We start from the raw sequence: 18,986 nt of genomic DNA on the forward strand, positions 1-18,986 counted from the left end.
GCAGAAATATGGGTCTGAAGAACAGAAATTCAACTCAAATGAAAATACCGTGAAAACCTCTATTTAAAAAAAGACTTTTGTTTAATGGCACAACTTTCATCATCAAGAAAAGGTTTATTTGAATGAAAAGTAAAATTTAGGACAGTCTATTATCTAATCATTAGTAATTCTGGGCACGTCTAGACTATTTTCTATTTCCAAAGTGGTTTGCAATCATTAGTTAATCCACTCAGCATGCTTAGTCTAAATTGTGTTATATGCATATAATAGATAAGGACGGTTGTTGGTGAGAGGCAGCAGGACACAGCGGGCTGAGGCCTGTTCTGGTAACTCCGAGGCTGGGAGTTCTCATCCTCACCACCTGGTCTGTCTGCAAGAGGAGCCAGCCCCGTACCGCCGGCCTTCAAAACAAGGATTCAACTTGTTTAAAAAATAAATACATATGTTATATAAAATATCCTTTTCCAATCATTTTTGGGAGACCTGGAGTTTTAATATTCCATTAAGTCTCTTAGGCATCAGATAGGCCCAGCCTCCATTTTTCCCCACAGGTAAAATTTATTTGAAAGAACCAGTCTCTCAGCAAACATTTCCATGGAGGGCAGCACAGTGGTTAATAAGGGTCCAGGTTGATGCTAACCAATGTCCTTTTCAACACGAGGAAACAGTCTTGAGGGTTTAAATGCATTGGAACAAATCTTTTCTTTTTGGCCACCAATAATGAGTCTATGTCAGCCGTGGGCAAACTACGGCCCGCGGGCCAGATCCGGCCCGTTTGAAATGAATAAAACTAAAAAAAAAAAAAAAAAAAAAAAAGAGCGTACCCTTTTATGTAATGATGTTTACTTTGAATTTATATTAGTTCACACAAACACTCCATCCATGCTTTTGTTCCGGCCCTCCGGTCCAGTTTAAGAACCCATTGTGGCCCTCGAGTCAAAAAGTTTGCCCACCCCTGGTCTATGTTATCTGAGTTTTGCCAACTTTAATTTTTCTCTTGATAAGCAAATGTTGCTTTTAAATGTTCTTGTGCACTGTTTCTCAAAGATGAGCCAATGCTTGTGCCCCGCAGAGCTTGTCCACATCATGCCTGGATGACAGCCGCAGAGCTTTCTTTTATTTTCATCTGTTTGCTCCCACCCAATCCAAACACATTAATATGTGGTTCACATAATGTATTCCATATGTTTAATTAGCCATTACATGAAATGTAGGAAGGTGTGGCTTTCTAAATGCATTCTCCATTTTCTCCCAGTTTCCTGACTTTTAACTCATATTTTCTGGTGTTTTCTTTTGAGGGGCGAGAGGATCATTCATTTGTTTTTAATTCTTTTCACAATAAAGAGTCTGTCCAGACTAAACTTATCTAACTGCTTCAAGTTTTAGATTTTCTTCAGATAATAAGAGTTTAGTTTGGTCTATTGACAGATTAGACTAATTCTTCCCCATTTTACACAACGTATATAATGCAGTCATTGCTCAATAAATGGATATGCTTAATAAAATGTTACTTACATAAACTTGCCTTAAGGAACTCCCTTTTGTAATGTTTCTGGATTTTTAAATTGTATTTAAATGTCCACTGTTTCCCAATTTTTTCCTAAATGGTATGCTTGGTAAGATTTTAATTTACTGAATGATGTCTTATATGTCCTATATCTTTTTTAAAAAAACACATTTATTTATTTTTTTATTTTTTTTTCCCATCACCATGTCCTGTATCTTGATGTTTAAAAATAAAAAAAAGGCCAGCACTAATGGATTACTAGTCACAAGGGTCCCGGAATGCCCCCACAGAGCACATGGCCAGCTGTGGGGTGATTCACTGTGGCGTCACTGGGGGAGATTGTGAAGCCCAGCGCTGTGATGATGGTGCCAGTTCATGCCTTTTCAGTGAGAAAGCATTCAGGTTCTACAGAGTGTTAATCTGGCCACAAAATGGGAGACGGCTAAGTCTGCCTGGAATGTCTGGCTGCTGGTTGGCAGACGCAGCCCTTTCTTCACCTTGGATCCTCTGGGCTAAGGATGCTTTCATAGTAATTTTCCAATGTCTTCCTTGATCAGTAGACTGCAGCATTTTATCATTTTGTAGATTTTGTTTTCTTCATGGGTTATTACTTCCACTGAACTGCACTTAACATCTATTAGCTTAGGTCTCCAGAAGATCAAAGTCCCTCTGTATCTGATTATTCTGCTCTTTGCAATTTGTGTCTCCCCCACTCTCCCCCCTTCTCCCCACCAAACCAGGAGCCTTGCACATTTACAGATTTGGTTTCAGTGTCCTCTGAATCTTTTATAGCCATAAAAGCCTCATAAAGAGGACATCGTGCCTCTAGAAAGAATATGAGAGAAAAAAGTGAAGACAGCAATCGTAATTCTTGTATTATTTCTATCTCAATATCTATCTTTTAAAACTCATGTTTAATTTTTTTTTCTTTTTGAAACACAGATGAGGGAGGGAGGGAGGATTGGAAGTTGGGAGGGAGAGAGGAATAAGTGTTAATGTCATAGAATTAGGCCAATATCATAGAAGCTACATTCCTCTTGAGATGTACTCTCTTTCCTAAGTCATTCACTCTGCTCCATTCCTTGTCTCCTGTCCCATCTCCCCACATGTTGGTTAACATTTGTGTCCTCTTTTTTGAGAACCTGTCCACAGGGCCAACATTCCATTCATTTTATGGTTTACTATTAACCTTAATGACTAGGTTCTAATGGAGGACTTTATTTCTTTTCTGAACCTCTACTAAATAATAATGTTTCTCTAAATTTGGTCTCACAGCTATGATCTACCAAAGATCCTCTCTCAAATAGACACCCTGGCTCAACAATAGACCAAAGCTGGCCCTATCGAGGCATTTGCACTAGTCCTGGAAGGAATATTTTTAGAATCTACATGAGAGGCCCAGTACACATCTATCAGCAGACATAAAGTGGGTGCTTGTGAGTTGAGACAGGTATTAAAAACTTAAACTACATCTGGCAGCTGAAAAAAATGAACTCTAAGGAGATTTGAATTTTAAGAGATTATTGAAATAAACATCAGCCCTAACTGGTTTGGCTCAGTGGATAGAGCGTCGGCCAGAGGACTGAAAGGTCCCAGGTTCGATTCCAGTCAAGGGCATGTACCTTGGTTGTGGGCACATCCCCAGTAGGGGGTGTGCAGAAGGCAGCTGATCGATGTTTCTAACTCTCTATCCCTCTCCCTTCCTCTCTGTAAAAAATCAATAAAATATATTAAAAAAAAAAAGAGAAGCATCAGGATTTTTTTTGTCCCCCCACCCCCCAAACCAGGATATTTCCTTGTCACAAATACTCAACACTATTCTCTGTGATAAATAAAAGAAACCAGAGCAAGAGGGAGAGAAAACAGGGGAGCTAGACCATGCCTTTTTCAAAGAGACTGTGGGTGCAGATCAAGATCATGTGGGGACCTTGTGAAGGTGAAAATTCTGATCCAGTATGTCGGAGGTGGGACCTGAGAGTTTAAAGTACTCCCAAGGGATTTAGACGATGCTGACCCTGACCTGGGACCACACTTTCGCAAAGAGTTAGAGCGTTTCTTGGTGCTCCAGAGCTAGTCTGACACTACAGAAGCCCCTCTACCTAGCACCAGGGACCATCTCCTTGTGAAACATTGGTCTCTGAGGAGGGATATGAGGGGCCCTGGAGCAATGGTTCTCAGACTTTCCTGTGTCTTACAACCCTCCAGGAACTTTAAAAAACTCCAGTGCTCCAGCCATATCCCATGTCAATGAAATCAGAATCTAGGACTAGGAGACAGGTATCAGTAGTTTTAAAAATTCCCCAGGTGACTCCGATGTGTAGCCAAGTGTGAGAAATAATGACTTAAAAAATAATAATAACTAGAATAATAACAGCCGACATGTGGTGGCCACTTCTATACAACTACCAGGCAATCAATATATATTTTTTTCCCCATTGAGTCATCAATGAAAAAAATGATCAGATCAGGAAACTCATGCAGTGATTATGTAACTCACCCCCAGACAAATAGCTGATAGAGCTGATATTAGAAGACAAAAATGCAATGTCATCTGGGAGAAAGCATAAAATAGAGGGGAGAACTTGCTAGTTAATCACAGTGGTGTGAAACCAAGGTTTTCTTTTCTTTGTATTTTTTGTTTTTAACTAATAGTTGGTAGGGCCACGTTTAAAATATAATCCCCCTCTCTTGCTGCACCTCCACCCTCAAAGACCCACACCTGCCTTCCCGAATCGTCGCCTTTTCTCCTACCAGGCATGTCTGAGGTCCTAGCCAGGGGTTCTCAACCTGTGGGTCGTGACCCCTTTGGCGGTCGAACGACCCTTTCACAGGGATCGCCTAAGACCATCCTGCATATCAGATATTTACATTACGATTCATAACAGTAGCAACATTACAGTTATGAAGTAGCAACGAAAATAATTTTATGGTTGGGTCACAACATGAGGAACTGTATTTAAAGGGCCAGAAGGTTGAGAACCACTGTTAGACCCTTGAGCTGAAGCTAACTACCTTCAATTGCTGGCTCCTGGGCCCACTTGACTCCAGGTAGTTTTTACTTCATTTCAGATTCCTTTGGCCTCTCTTGCCCCCAGCTGAGCAGCAGGGGGAGCTACAGCCACCAGGAAAAACAGCCTGTAAAACTGCCCCTAAATAGGTAGGACTTTAATGTTCATTTCTAAAAAGAAAAAAAAAATCTAGCAGCTCTTCATCCTAAAGCTAAAACCTACTGCCCTGAACCCCAGAGGCCAGGCAAACAGCCTGTCTGGGAGTGCCGACAGCAGAAAACTTAGAGGGTCCCTGAGACCACTGAGAAGGCTAGTGCGGGTACAATAGTATAGTCAAGATTGCTGACCAGTCCAGAAAGGAGCCATAAATAAGCAATTACATCTTCCTGAATGATGTTCATCACTCAAGAAGAATTCAGCCACTATAATAAAATGTGTAGACTATAGACAAGCTTAAAAAACAACAACACAAAAACAAAACTGACCAATGACGTGAATAAAACTTTTTGTATCAATCCTCAGTTTTCTAGACTTTAAATGGGTATGTATCAGGGAAAATATATGTTCATTTAACTCAGATGACCTATTAGAAGACATAGGGTTGAGTGAGGAGTCAGGAATTCTCACGATAACATTATCATGTCCTAATAATGTGAGCGACATTTGAAGACTCCTAGAGGGAACACATTCTCCCTAAGTTCTCTACGGAGCTGGGTGCCAATTAACCCTGAACCATAGATTCACAGAGGCTCATTCCCCCACCTGAGAGGCTTTTCAAAATTGCTGTGGCCAGGACCCTTATATGGTGAAGTTCTCAGAGAAGACCAGGACATGTTACTGAGACTACATTAGGGTGTCTATGTAGGACTGAAGCAGACCCCTATTTTCCCAACTACACTGAACTGTGCCCCCACTTCATCTTCCCTCTGCAACCCTGCTACAGGAAATCAGCAGAGGAAAGGGATGACTACCCAATACTCTGTTCCAGTCACAAGGAGAATACCTTTAGAATTTCTGTTCTACCTCTGCTTCTGGTGTTTTTGTCGTTTCTGGCAAGAATTGAAGGAGAGTGGAATCAGACCTTTTGTGTTCAACAGATTTGGGTAATCATGATGCCAGAGGCCTTGAAACTGTCACCAGGAGTTGATGAAGCTCTTGAACAATTGATATGTAAACTTCATCCAGGGCATCGTGGTACCTCTGTGGTGGATTTTCAGAGTATGATCTATATGGCTTTGAGTCCCTAGAGAAGAGTGATGTGAAGATATATTCAGTGCTTATTAACTTTCACTTGCTGCATTGTTTAGAAATGCGTCCTAATTGCGTGCGGGCTTGCTTCTCTTCTCCTGGATACACTCAATCTAGTAAAGGACCTGGGCTATTGCATCGCAAGCAGACAGATTAGTAGTGGCACAAACGCATGCAAAAATACACAGACAAGGCTTTGCTCTGTAGTCAGAGCCTCCCTGCTCATTCTCCTGTGTCCTTGAGATGGAGTTGCCAGTTCCCTTTCAGCAGCTAAGGAGTCTGCTTCTTCTCACTGAGCTCTGTCGGAGGGCCCCTGCCTTACCCTACCACGTGAGCGTTGCGTGTCTCACCCTGCCCCACAGAATCTGCCTGGGACCCTGAGCCAGACTGGGACATCTGAAAACACAATCTCCTCCTTGAGAAAACATTTCCGTTGAGGAAAGGAGAGGTGACAATCTAAGAAAGCTGACTTTTTAAACAGGTTTTTGACAAAATGGTGAGGTTGCAAAGGCAAGGCGGTCTGTAGTTTGAGACACTTACCAGCCACAGCGCAGTCCAAGCTTTCCAGTTTGAGGGATCAGAGGCCAAAGATCAGAGGGGGTGTGGGTGGGTGGTCAGACCAGGGAGCTGTCCTTCCTCTCTAGAATTAGAAATTGCAATTCTGCATGTTTAGTTTCCAGATTGGAAGAAAAAAAATAGCGGTGGGCAGATTTTTCCTAATGTCCTAATAGGCTGCCTGAAGCATATAAGCAGGAACAATAAATCTTGTTAAATGATGACCTGAAAAGGAAAATTGAGACCTTATTCAAATTTGATGGAGAAAATACCCGAACAAGCCCTGCCTTCTTGTTATAAGCAGAGGTATGCTCCCTCCAGGGAAGTGGTAGAGGAACAATGTGCATTGAAGGGCCAAGCAATGTGGGAATCAGGAACACATTCAACTGGACTGTCCCATTACCCCTGTCTCCCCAAATGCAGGGTCAGCAACTCTCTCAAGGACATCACCCAAATGAGCAATGTGATATTTCTTTCCTGGGCTTCATCCCTCCCCATCACACCCCACAATGAACAAGTGTGAGGGGTCAGAGATCAACTAAGCTTCTTCAGAATTGGCTCCCACTTTTGTGGCTATAGCTTTCTCTCTTTCCCTTCTCTGCTTGTGCTTTATATTTATTGCCAGGCCTACCTGCCAGATAAGAAATCGGATTTCCCTGTAAGTCACTTTCTGGGGTGGACCGGGTGTTCACAAATTTGGACCAAAGAAATTACTCAAAAACTCCCACCGAATTTGAAGCAATTTCCTAAGTGGGGGCTGCCTTTCCAGAGCCTCTGCTCCAGCCCGACCTTCTTCGATGCTTTCCTTCCTGAGAAGCGATCCACTCTCCGGCTTTTGATGGTGCTCTGTTTAGCAGGTGTGGCAGATGCTGTTGATTGGCTCACTCAACACCTCTTCCCATCCCCTTCTCTCTTGCCCCCTTTCACTGTGGAGGCAGTAAAAGCTCTACAGCACTTTCCCACTCACTCTCCCAGCTCCCCTGGGATCTGGGCAGAGGATGGGGCGGTTGCTGTTCTGTTGGTGGGCGTCCATGGCAGCTATGGCAGTGCTTCTGGGAAAGTGGTTTGCTCCCTGACAAATGGGAGGAATGAAGCCGGCACCAAACTTCTTACTTTTTTTCCTGCCAAATATACACGTGACCATGGAAGGTACAGCTCGTTCCGGCTATAAGCAAATACTAAAGATATCAGAATGGAAGTACAGAAGGAACTTAGGCTCTTGATGACTTGGTTGTTACTATAGCTCTTGAATCTTGTGTGGATGTCTTGGATTGCTAATCTGCCAATTCCTTATGTTAATGTGCACAAGCCAGAAATATCAAGTATTATATTACTTACAGATTAATATGTCCCTCAGTAGAACAAATAACATAAAAAACGAACCAAAATTAGCTCCACACTCCATCCCCACCAAATAGCTCTATCCTACTGTGTTCTAAGCCCTGCATTAGGGGAAGTTATTTACATGTTGCCCTCTTTTCTTTTCTTTTCTTTTCTTTTCTTTTCTTTTCTTTTCTTTTCTTTTCTTTTCTTCTCTTTTCTCTTCTTTTCTTTTCTTTTGGCCATTGTACAGATAGGACAACTCAAGGCTGGGGACCTAAAGCAGCCTTACTAAGGTCACAGAGTAAGCTGCTAAAAGCTGGGGAATAGAGCCAAGAGCTCTGCAATCCCAGGCGAGGCCCTCCTCTGCTTTGTCTCTCCCCCTCAACTGGGAAAATGTCAAAGGATTTATCAAAAACAGCCTGAAGCTAGATTAGGTATTTTAATACCCAAAGCACTTAATTACTAATACAGTTTAAGGTACATTAACCTAATTGGAAACTTTTCTGCATATGGCATAGGTTTTTGTTTTTCCCCTGAAAAGAAATTAATAGTACCTTTTTCCCCAACTCTTTTACTAGCCAGGCTCATCTTTAAGTGCTGTTATTGGTTTTTAAAGTTAGAAAGAATATTACAGCCAAGAGCTGAATTAATGTTATTTTCTCCTATAAAAGAAGAACAAATAAAATAAAAAAAAATAATAATAAAATGAGAGGAAAAAGAAAGATAAAATTCTAGTGGTAATTGCAGATCTCAAGGATTCAGCACACAGGGAAGCAGATAGGACACTGTCATCAGAACCCAGGAATCCTCCTTGGCTCCTCTTCTTCGCATCCCACGTCCAATCAGTACCACATCCTGCTGTGTCTACCATTTCTCAACATCCTCCTGCTCCTCCCTTGGGCCAGGCCCTCCACATTCTCCTCTGATTACTGTGAGGGCCATCTAGTCAGTCTCTTGTCTGGTTCCAATCTGTTCCCAACGCTACAGTTGGAGAGACTTGTAAAATGCAAATCAGATCTCTGAGTCCCCATTTTAAACCCTTCAGTGGTTCCCCATGGCCCTCAGGATAAGTCCAAACTTCTTGCTGTGACTTTAAATGCCCGTCATTTTCTGTTTTATGTCTAGTTCTCCAGTCTTACACTTGATGCGTCAGCCATACCAAACTCCCTGCATTTCCCCAGACTGGTTATGCTTTTCCTCCCTTCTAAGCCGTTGCAGAAACTGATCACTGCTGTGAGCTCCCCTTTCCTACTCTTCCTTTCCCTTCTTCCCACCAGTTCCCAAGTTAATTTCAAATCATCTTCCACTGCCCAACACCTCTTTCTCTGGAATCTGCCCCTGACCATCTTCTCCCCAGACTGGGGTAAGGGCCTCTGCTTTGTGTTCCCATGGCAACCTGGTAAAAAACACACTGAGATAATGCTGGAATTATGAGCTTATATATCTGTCTCCCCCTGAGGCATCTCGAAACAGGAATGTGTTTTGTTCACCTCTGCATCATCAGCACCTAGCACAGAGATTCTTATAAAACAGACACTCAGTAAAAATAATTGTTGAATGAATGAGAGAACACCAAACTAACCCTGTATCAAAGGTCATACAAAAGACTAAGAAGCAGGTGGGCAGGGAGGATGACTTTAATGTTCATGAAGGCACAGAGAGGTTGCTCACCCTGAACTTAAGTAAGGAAAGCATAGGATCTGACACCCAGTACACTGGGCTGCAGCTTGTTCTCAATTAACAAAATCACCATGGAGAAAACTGGCAGAGCTAGAAGCTGACCCACACTGTCTGAGAAAGAATGGATGTGGGAGACACTTGTTTAACCTTATAAGCCTATGGATGTTGAATGTGGTGGGGAAAGGGGATTTTAGAATTTGAATTGTTCTTATCAAGTTTTGGGCTCCTCTCTCTCCTTACCTCTTCTTTGCCTCTCCATTACCTTTTATTGTTAATGCCATTACCCTAATATTTTAGCAACAAAATCAGAAGTACATTGTGGAGAGCGGCTACAGTGTTTGGACAGGTTCAAGCCTCGGACAAATGAGAGGGCACAGTGCTCTCATGGCCACGTGCAAGTCCCAGCTTGGAGGGCAAAGCCCTCCCAGCACAATTATAGCCAACACTATAGTTGTAAGCTTGAACCTATGGTCCGAACACATGGCCCCATGTGCCTGAGTGATATGAGCTTGATAGAGTTCAGGTGCATGTAATTGAGTAGGATCAAAACCCATGAGAATGTTGTAAACATCTTGACCACGCCCTTACTTTGCCTCATGGAATCTGGCTTTAAAAAAAGACACAGCTTGTAGTCCATGGCGCTGTCGCTATCTCTCCATCAGAGAGGACAGCATCCCACCCAGACCCATATTCTTCTCTTGTCTGTATTTTCTCCATCCTTCACCACCTCCTCTCAGGGTCACTGAACCTGGCTGAGCTGGCATGGCACATAAGGCGCCCTGGGGCTGAGTATGCCATGGCTGTGCCAGCTCACCACAGTACATTCAGGTTCTACTTCTGCTTTTTAAGCCAGATAACTTCATAAATTATCCACACACAGATAACCTGTAGAAGCCAACACTGACATTTCATACTAGAACATTATGTATGAAGACGCACTAATGACATTTTTCTGCACTCTCCTAATGTACCTCGTTACCTCTAAGTAACAAAGTAATTCACACAATCTGTACTGATGTTAACCTTCAGCCAGCACTAGCTTAATCATAATGGATGACCTGTGTGGAAAGACCACAAGACCACACCTCTTAGGACCTTAAGACCTTCATCACTGGCCTTTATTGATTATATATATATATATATATATATATATACATACTAGGGGCCCGGTGCACGAAATTCATGAACTGGGGGAGGGGGTCTCCCTCAGCCCAGCCTGCCCCCTCTCACATACTGGGAGCCCTCAGGGGATGTCCTATTGACGGCTTAGGCCCGCTCCCTGTTCCCCTTGGGGAGCGGGCCTAAGCCACAGTCTGGCCTCCCTTTGTGGGAGGTGACCGGGCTGATCAGGGGAAGGCACCAGCCCCATCACCCCGCTGCTGCAGCCACTGCCAGTCACCGCAGCCAGCAAGGTTTTTTCATCAACATAGACTCTAGTCCCTTCACCATGAAAAAATGACAAACAACTTTCTTTAGGCATTTTCAAGATATGTCTTTCATATAATAATTTCTTTATTATTTTTTTTATCCTCACCTGAGGATATCTTTCCATTGATTTTTAGAGAATGTGGAAGAGAAAGGGAAAAAGACAGAGAGAAACATCAAAGTGAGAGGAACACTTGGATTGGTTGCCTCCTGCATGAGCCCTGACCTGGGCCCCAGCCAGGGAGAAGCCTGCAACCTAGGTACATGCCCTTGGTCAGAACTGAACCCAGACCCTGCCATCGGCAGGCCAAGGCACTATCCACTGTGCCAAACTGGCTAGGGCAGGATATGACATTTCTTAGCCCTCCAGCAGTGGACCTTCATTTTTTTTGACAAGAGTGTGGTGAAAAACCCTAGATCACCTTTTTGGATTCTTATTACCCAAATTACTAAGAATATTTTCAGTGGCATACAGGGAACTTAGCCAATGAGCGGTCAGAAAAGGTGTTTCCTCTGTAGTTCACACCAATCACTGGCTCAGGCCTGACGCCTCTGGCCCAGGCGTCAGGCCTGGGAAGGGGACCCCCATCTCCCCCGGATCACCGGCTCTGCCCCCCACCCAGGTCTGATGCCTCGGCTAGAGGCGTTGACCCCTATCATCCTTCCATCACCCGATCAGCCCCTCGCCCAGGCCTGATGCCTCCGCCAGAGGTGTCAGGCCTGGGCAGGGGGCCCCCATCTTCCTCTGATCGCTCGCTGGGCCCCCCTCGCCCAGGCCTGACACCTCTCCCCGAGGCGTCAAGCCTGGGCAGGAAACCCCCAGACCCCTCCGATTGCCGGCTCCTCCCCCCGCCCAGGCCTGACACCTCGGCCAGAGGCGTCGACCTCCATCACCCTCCGATTGCCAGATTGGGCCCCTTGCCCAGGCCTGACAGGGGACCCCTATCTCACCCCCACATCACCGGCTTCTGGGCGGCTTCTGGAGCTTCTGGGGCCAGCCTGCAGCCCAAGATGCATCAGGCCGGCGGCTTCTGGGGTTGCACATGGGGGCCTGGATGGCGGCTCTCGCAATGGTGGCTGCATTGTCCTGCCCTGCCCTGCCTGCAGCATGCAAATTAGCTGCCATCTTTGTTGGTGGTTAATTTGCATATCACACTGATTAGCCAATGGGAGGTGTAGTGAAGGTATGGTCAATTACCATGTTTATCTATTATTAGATAGGATATATATATATAATATAATAATTATATATAATATAATGTAATATAATATAATATATAATATATATATGTGTGTGTATGTATGTATATATGTATGTGTGTATATATATGTATATATGTGTGTATATATATATATATATATATATATATATATATTACCCTAATATGCAAATAGACCAAACAGCAGAACAACCGAACAAATGGTTCCTATGATGTGTGCTGACCACCATGGGGCAAGCACAGAACATTGCAGGTGTCAGCAGCCGCGGAATGGTGGAGCAGGTGAGTGGGGGTGCCAGACCAAGGTGGGGCACCGGTTGCTGTCATCAGGGTGAGCCTCTGGTGGTTACTGAAAATTCTTTGCTTCTGGATGCCACAATTCCGCTGAGTGCTCACACCTGCTGCAGGCACCTGGTGCAGGTCTCGATCCCTTGGCACTGTCAGAAGGTGTGAGTGGCAACTGCCGGCCCTGATTGCCTCTCAGGGCTTCTCCACCACCCCTTGCTTTTGAGGGGTTATTGGGACAGCAGCCACCGCTCACACCTGCTGCTGGCACTGGCCCTAATTGCTCCATGCAGTCAGTTGGTGTGAGCAGGGCCAGCGCCATCAGTGTGTGGGAACGGCAGCAGGACCCGAGGCTGCTAGCAGACAGGACCAGGGGTCACAGTGGGAGGGGCTGGGTGGGGGTGTAGAGCATGGGCTGAGATCTGCCCCTGTGCCCACCACAGCCTCATGGCCCACAATTCCTTTCAAGGTGCACGAATTCGTGCACTGGGCCACTAGTATAAGTATAACAGCTGATTAGGCCACCCTTTTTTCTTTCCACAAAGGTGGCAGCTTGTGAGTATGGCAGCTTGTGGACCTGGTAGTCTATAGTGAACACACTTCTAAGAGGTTTACGTCAATGTCAGGAAAGATGTGCATGGAACTTTCAAAGCAACAGGCCAACTTCCTTTGAGAGGTCAATTATCTGGATGTGACTTCTGAGCATAAGGGTGGAATCCTTATTAGAGTGAATTAATGAATACAAGACAGAGGCTGCATATGAGTTTGGGACAATCATCTTCTGCTCGTGTATAAATTGTCCCACATGGCTCCTGATTTGGGTTTCCACAGCCAACTTGGAACAGGAATTGGGGTTGTGCAGGGGTAGTCTCCTACAAATGTCCCCATAGACTGAGACATACCTAAAGGAATGTGCAGACGGCCTTTAAAAGCAATGCAAAAGCGAAACAGAAACAGAAGTACCATCTCCAGCAAAGTCCTCTTCTCTGGAACTTTGTGAGATCTTGCATCTCATTTGGTCAATAAGCATTTGTTGAGAGTTTAATGCAAGTAGGATATGACATGGTGTGTGCAGACACTGCACATTCCCTGTCTTTAAGGAGCTGTCCCTCTGATGTGGGTGGTAAGGAATTCATCCAATAAACTCATATATTGAGTGAAAAAAAAATTGCATCAGTGAAACAAACAAATATAAAGGGAGTTAGAAAAAGGGGGAATCACCAGCCGTGATTACCTAAAAACCTTTCTGAAAGCTCAGCCAGCTGATCCAACCTTGCTGGAGTGACAGACTAATCTCAGAGACTCATCTCCTCCCTGCCCTCATCATATTATCCTCACCCTCCACATGCTTAGGACTTAGGTCTAAACCGCTGTCATATTGAACTATCACCTGATAGACACTAAAGGATATGTGAAAATAATAACCAAGTTTTACTAACTTACCTAATGAAATTTGGGTCTCTGGGCGTTCCCCTATCTTTTTTTTTTCCTGTAGTACACAAACAGTACTATTCTCCACTTCCATCTGAGGTAAAGTCTTAGTCCTTTCTCACATGACACTTTCCTGTTTCCCTTAAAACAGGAAAGGATTGTATTTGCAAAGGATTCCCAGGTACATGATGCTTCTTCTAACAGACAGTGTGTAATACTTTCACAGGCAAAAGATAAATCAGTAATATCTACATTATAAACATTGATCAACCTAATTGTAGTTCTTTTTCCCATAGTTTCTCTCTTTTCTTAGCCATATGGTGTTTGTTATCTTCTGTCTGCTTTCTTTTTAATACATTTAAACATTTTGAAAAACTTAGAAAACTCTTTGTACCCAAATCATAAGACTTTTTTCATCCTCTTTAGCTCAGAACAAGGCCTCATAAAATGTGGTAAGCATGTGAAGCCTCCATCTCTTCAAATAACTTCTCATCTTCCTCTTCTACTCCTCAGATTAAGTTTAATTACTTCAAAAATTTTGCCCCATCACAGAGGATTTTAACTTTTTGAATGTTTCGTGTGTGTGTGTGTGTGTGTGTGTGTGCAAGAGAGAGAGAGGAAAGACAGAGAGAGAGAGAGAGAGAGAGAGAGAGAGAGAGAGAGAGAGAGAAGAGAGGAGAGACAGGAGCTTATGGCCCACCTTTTTACTTTTTATTGTTAATATTTTAATAAGGATGTAGGAAAGGGTAACATGGTGCCAGAGGAAGAATAGGAAGCTACTGCTTTTTGCCAGTCTAGTGCAAATTGGCTTTCTTTTAAGCTTGTGACAGCAGAACTATATATATATACTTGTATATATACATATATATATACTTGTATATATACATATATATATACATATATATATAATAAACTCATCCTATATATATAAATTAATATATATAAACACTAGAGGCTCAGTACATGAAATTCGTTCATGGGGAGGGTTGTCCCTCAGCCCAGCCTGCACCCTCTCCAGTCTGGGACCCCTCAAGGGATGTCTGACTGCCCATTTAGGCCCAATCCCCATCGGGCCTAAACAGGCAGTTGGACATTTCTCTCACAATCCAGGACTGCTGGCTCCCAACCACTTGCCTTCCTGCCTGCCTGATTGCCCCTAACTGCCCTCCCCTGCTGGTCTGTTCACCCCTAACTGCCCTCCCCTGCTGGCCCTATCACCCCTAACTGCCCTCCCTTGCCAGCCTGCCCTCCCTTGCAGGCCTGGTTTCCCCAACTCCCCTCCCCTGCAGGCCTGGTCACCCCCAACTGCCCTCCCCTGCTGTCCTGAACACCTACAACTGCCCTCCCCTGCAGGCCATCTTGTGGTGGCCATCTTGTGTCCACATGGGGCGGCCATCTTTCACCACATGGCGGTGGCCATCTTATGTGTTAGAGTGATGGTCAATTTGCATATTACCTCTTTATTATATAGGATATATATTTAGAGAGAGAGAGGGAGAGGGAGGGAGACAGTGATGTGGGAGTGAAACATTGATCAGCTGACTCCTTCATGTCCCCTACCAGGGATCAGGCCTGCAATCCAGACATGTGCCCTGACCTAGAATTGAACCAGTAACATTATGTACCCAGAATGATGCTCAACCAAGTAAGCCACACCAGCCAGGGCAACAGTAGAATTCTAAAAGTGTCTTTCCTACCACTTTCACTCATGAATGCTTACATGTTGGGCACATATTCACACACATACATTCATGCTCACATACATGCATATACATACATATGCAAACTATCTTGACTTAGGGATGAAAGTTGAACTGGAATCAATGGTAAAATCCCTTACTATTGATCACAATTATGGGAACTAAGGAGAAACACCAAAGCAGCAAAATATATCGCTTAAGAATATTCCGTTTATTGATCCTTATCTACTTGACATCTTAATTTCTTCTTCTTTAAAAGAGGACTAACAATAATGCCTATTTACAGGTCACACTAATTAATGTCTGTGAAACACTGAGAACAGGGCTTGCACATTGTGAGTGCTATACAGGTATTTTGTAAATGGATAAAACAAACATGTAAATCCAGAGTCCCACACATGGTAAGTGTCTCCTCTATATGTGTTGCTGAAGAAACTCTCTTCTGAGTTATTGCTTTCCACCCCCCTTAGAGGAGCGATAAGTTCAAGTTTTTTTTCATGAACAGTTGCTGGGTAGTACCACCTCCCCATTTACCACCTTCTCCATGGGTGTAGCTATTAAAAACCTTTATGGAAATACTTACATTGAAGCAAGTGTAGCCTACAACCATTTCTCCATCCTGGAGTTGGGGTAAAACTTGAATAAGTCCATCCTACAAAGGTGTAAAGACACCAGCTTTCTTCCTAAAGCCAAGTGTGTTGCAAACTTTTATTGATAGTGACCTCCAGTAAGGAAAACATTTCCTATCATGGCCCAGTACACAGGCATGCATGTTTGTGGCTGAAATGAAAACTTCCTAAAGCAATATTGCTGACTCTCTACAACACACTTGGATACTTTTTCTTTCTTCTACTTTATTTTAAAAATACTGTTTATGATTATTAAATTGATTTTACCACCAGCAATGGGTCATGATCTGAAGTTTGACAAACAGCAAATCAGACCAAAAGTATCTTTAGCAATGGGCTAATAATAAAGCATAGAATCCTATAAAAGACTCTAAAAGTTCTTTAATGGAAGAAAGATGACTATTGATTTGGGCCTGTGTACCTATGTTTCATTCTCCTTGAGAATTTAAATTGCAAAGATAAATCTCAGCTTCAGGTGTGTGTTTTTAAAAAAATGCCTTTGACTCATAGAATAGAAGTAATGGCACCCCGGGCAGCATTCTGGGACACACAGGTTTCTCTAAGACAGATAGCTATACTGAGGATTAGCCAGTTGAACTCTGAATTGGCATATAATTGAGTGTGGTGGAGACAGGGATATCAACTACTTCTCTTCAGTCCTGCTCATGATTTGCAAAAATTTGAAGTACACTGACACCTTAAAATCTGTGAGCTTTTTTGACAACTAATATCAAAGTAATTTAATATTCACTTACTGGACAAGTTGCCATGGTCTAGTTTCCTATATAACTAACATCAAGTAATGCCTTACTTTTAGTACATGACAACTTATAAAGTGTTTTAATACATATTTTCTCAACCTCATAATAAACCTGTGAGGTAATTGCATACATTGTATTTATAACTAATGTCATTTAAGACTTACTGGTTTTTATTTTCATCATGAAGATGGATCATTTTGAAATATATTGTTGTCTAATAGCAAGAGAGTGCAATGCAGAAAAAAAACACTAGATTTGACCTCAAAGATAAGAGTTAAGATTCACGGTGTGCTAAGAACCAGGTATGTAGAGAAGCTTAAGTCATACCCACAAGTGAAAGCTTGATGTGGTGAAAAGTAATGTGAACTTGAGTGTCAGACAGAGCTAGATTCAAATGTTGGCTTTAACACAAGCTGTGACAACTTGGGCAAGTGGTGTAGACTCTCAGAACTTTAGTTTCTTCATCAGTAAGATAGGTATTATAATGAAACATCACTGGCCAATTAAAACTTCCACTTAATTGTTACACCATTCCTGTTTCCTACTGTCTCTTATATTTTCTATACTAGAAGCCCAGTGCATGAAATTGGTGCTCTGGGGGTTGGGGGTCCCTCAGCCTGGCCTGTGTGCTCTCACAGTCTGGGATCCCTCACTCCTTACCACCCACCTGCTGGCTGCTCCTTACCACTCGGCTTGCTGCTCCTTAGCACTGCCGAGGAGGTGGGAGAGGCTCCCGCCACTGCAGCTTCTGGCTGAGTGGCGCTCCCCCCCGTGAGAGTGCACTGACCACCAGGGGACACCACCTGCACTGAGCGTCTGCCCCCTCATAGTCAGTGCACATCATAGTGACCGGTCGTTCTGGTAGTTCCGCTGTAAGGTCGCTTAGGCTTTTATTATATAAATAAGTGCCAATTTTAAAAATTAAATCTAGCTCTGGCCTGTGTTGTTCAATGGTTAGAGCATCATCCATGCACAGAAGGGTTGTAGGTTCAATTCCTGGTCAAGGGCACGTACCTGGGTTGCAGAATTGATCCCTAACCTTGGTCAGGGTGCATGTGGGAGGCAAGCACTCAATGTTTCTCTCTCTCCCCCTTCCTCCCTCGTTTCTATTCTCTCTCAAAATCAGTGGAATAAATAACCTTGGGTAAGGATTAAATAAAAATAAATCTAAGTCACTAAGTCACTTTCCTACTTAAAAACCTTCTATGGTTTTCCATTGTCCTTCAAAGAGACCAAAATCTTTGCCTGGGCCTACAATGCCCGCAATATAGGGTCCTTGCCCATCATTCTAGCCTTACTTTATACCACTTCCTTTCTTCTGTCACAAACATTTAGCTAATACTAGTATTCACTGAATTCTTTGTAGCTCCAGACATTTTTCTGTTTAGAACCTATGTCCATTGCTATTTTTTCTGCCTGAAATAATCATCGCATCATGACCCCAATTCCACTCCTTCGACTATTTCTGTCTCAATGTAAATGTCACTACATTGAGGAAGACTTCATAAACTCCTAAACTACATCAGGTCTTCATGTTCTATACCATCATGGTTTTTAGAGCCCACACATGTAATTAAATAATTGATTGTGTAACTATTTGTGTAATATGGGCTTCTGGCACTGGAGTTTAAATTCCAGGAGGACAAGAACTATGACTTCTTTGTCCATGGCTGTTATTTCAGCATATGGTTTCTGCAGTTATAGTCTTTTCACTTTAATCCCTGTAGCTAGGTAATTTTCAAAAGTTCCTTCCCCTCTCTGTGCCTCCCGTCTCCGTAATGTGAAGAATATTAATATTGTTTACCCACATAAAGTTACATGAAGATAAAATAAAAACATAAAATGCTATAGTTTAGTGTTCCACACAGAATAATAGAAACTAGTTATTGTAGGTGTTAAATATTGGTTAAATTAACAAACAGGTAAGTGTTAGTACCATTCTTCCTCCAGTATTGAGAGAATACCTCAAGGGAAGTTATCATCAAAAGTATTAAAGGAAATGTTGAATAGACAAACTTACAAGGGAAAAACATGGAAGTTTGTGATTATCCAAATAGCCAACTCCTAATCTGGTCACTGGTCATTTCTGAGGGTGATAAACCTGTGGCCTCTTACCACTGAGAGTAAATTCTGATCATGGGGAAGGGAATGAAACGTGGTGAGTTGAGGGTTTGGGTCCAGATCATGGTGTGGATAGCAGGGGGAAGTGGCACA

Source organism: Myotis nattereri (assembly GCF_964212035.1).
Source record: "Myotis nattereri genome assembly, chromosome: 3".
NCBI lineage: Eukaryota > Metazoa > Chordata > Mammalia > Chiroptera > Vespertilionidae > Myotis > Myotis nattereri.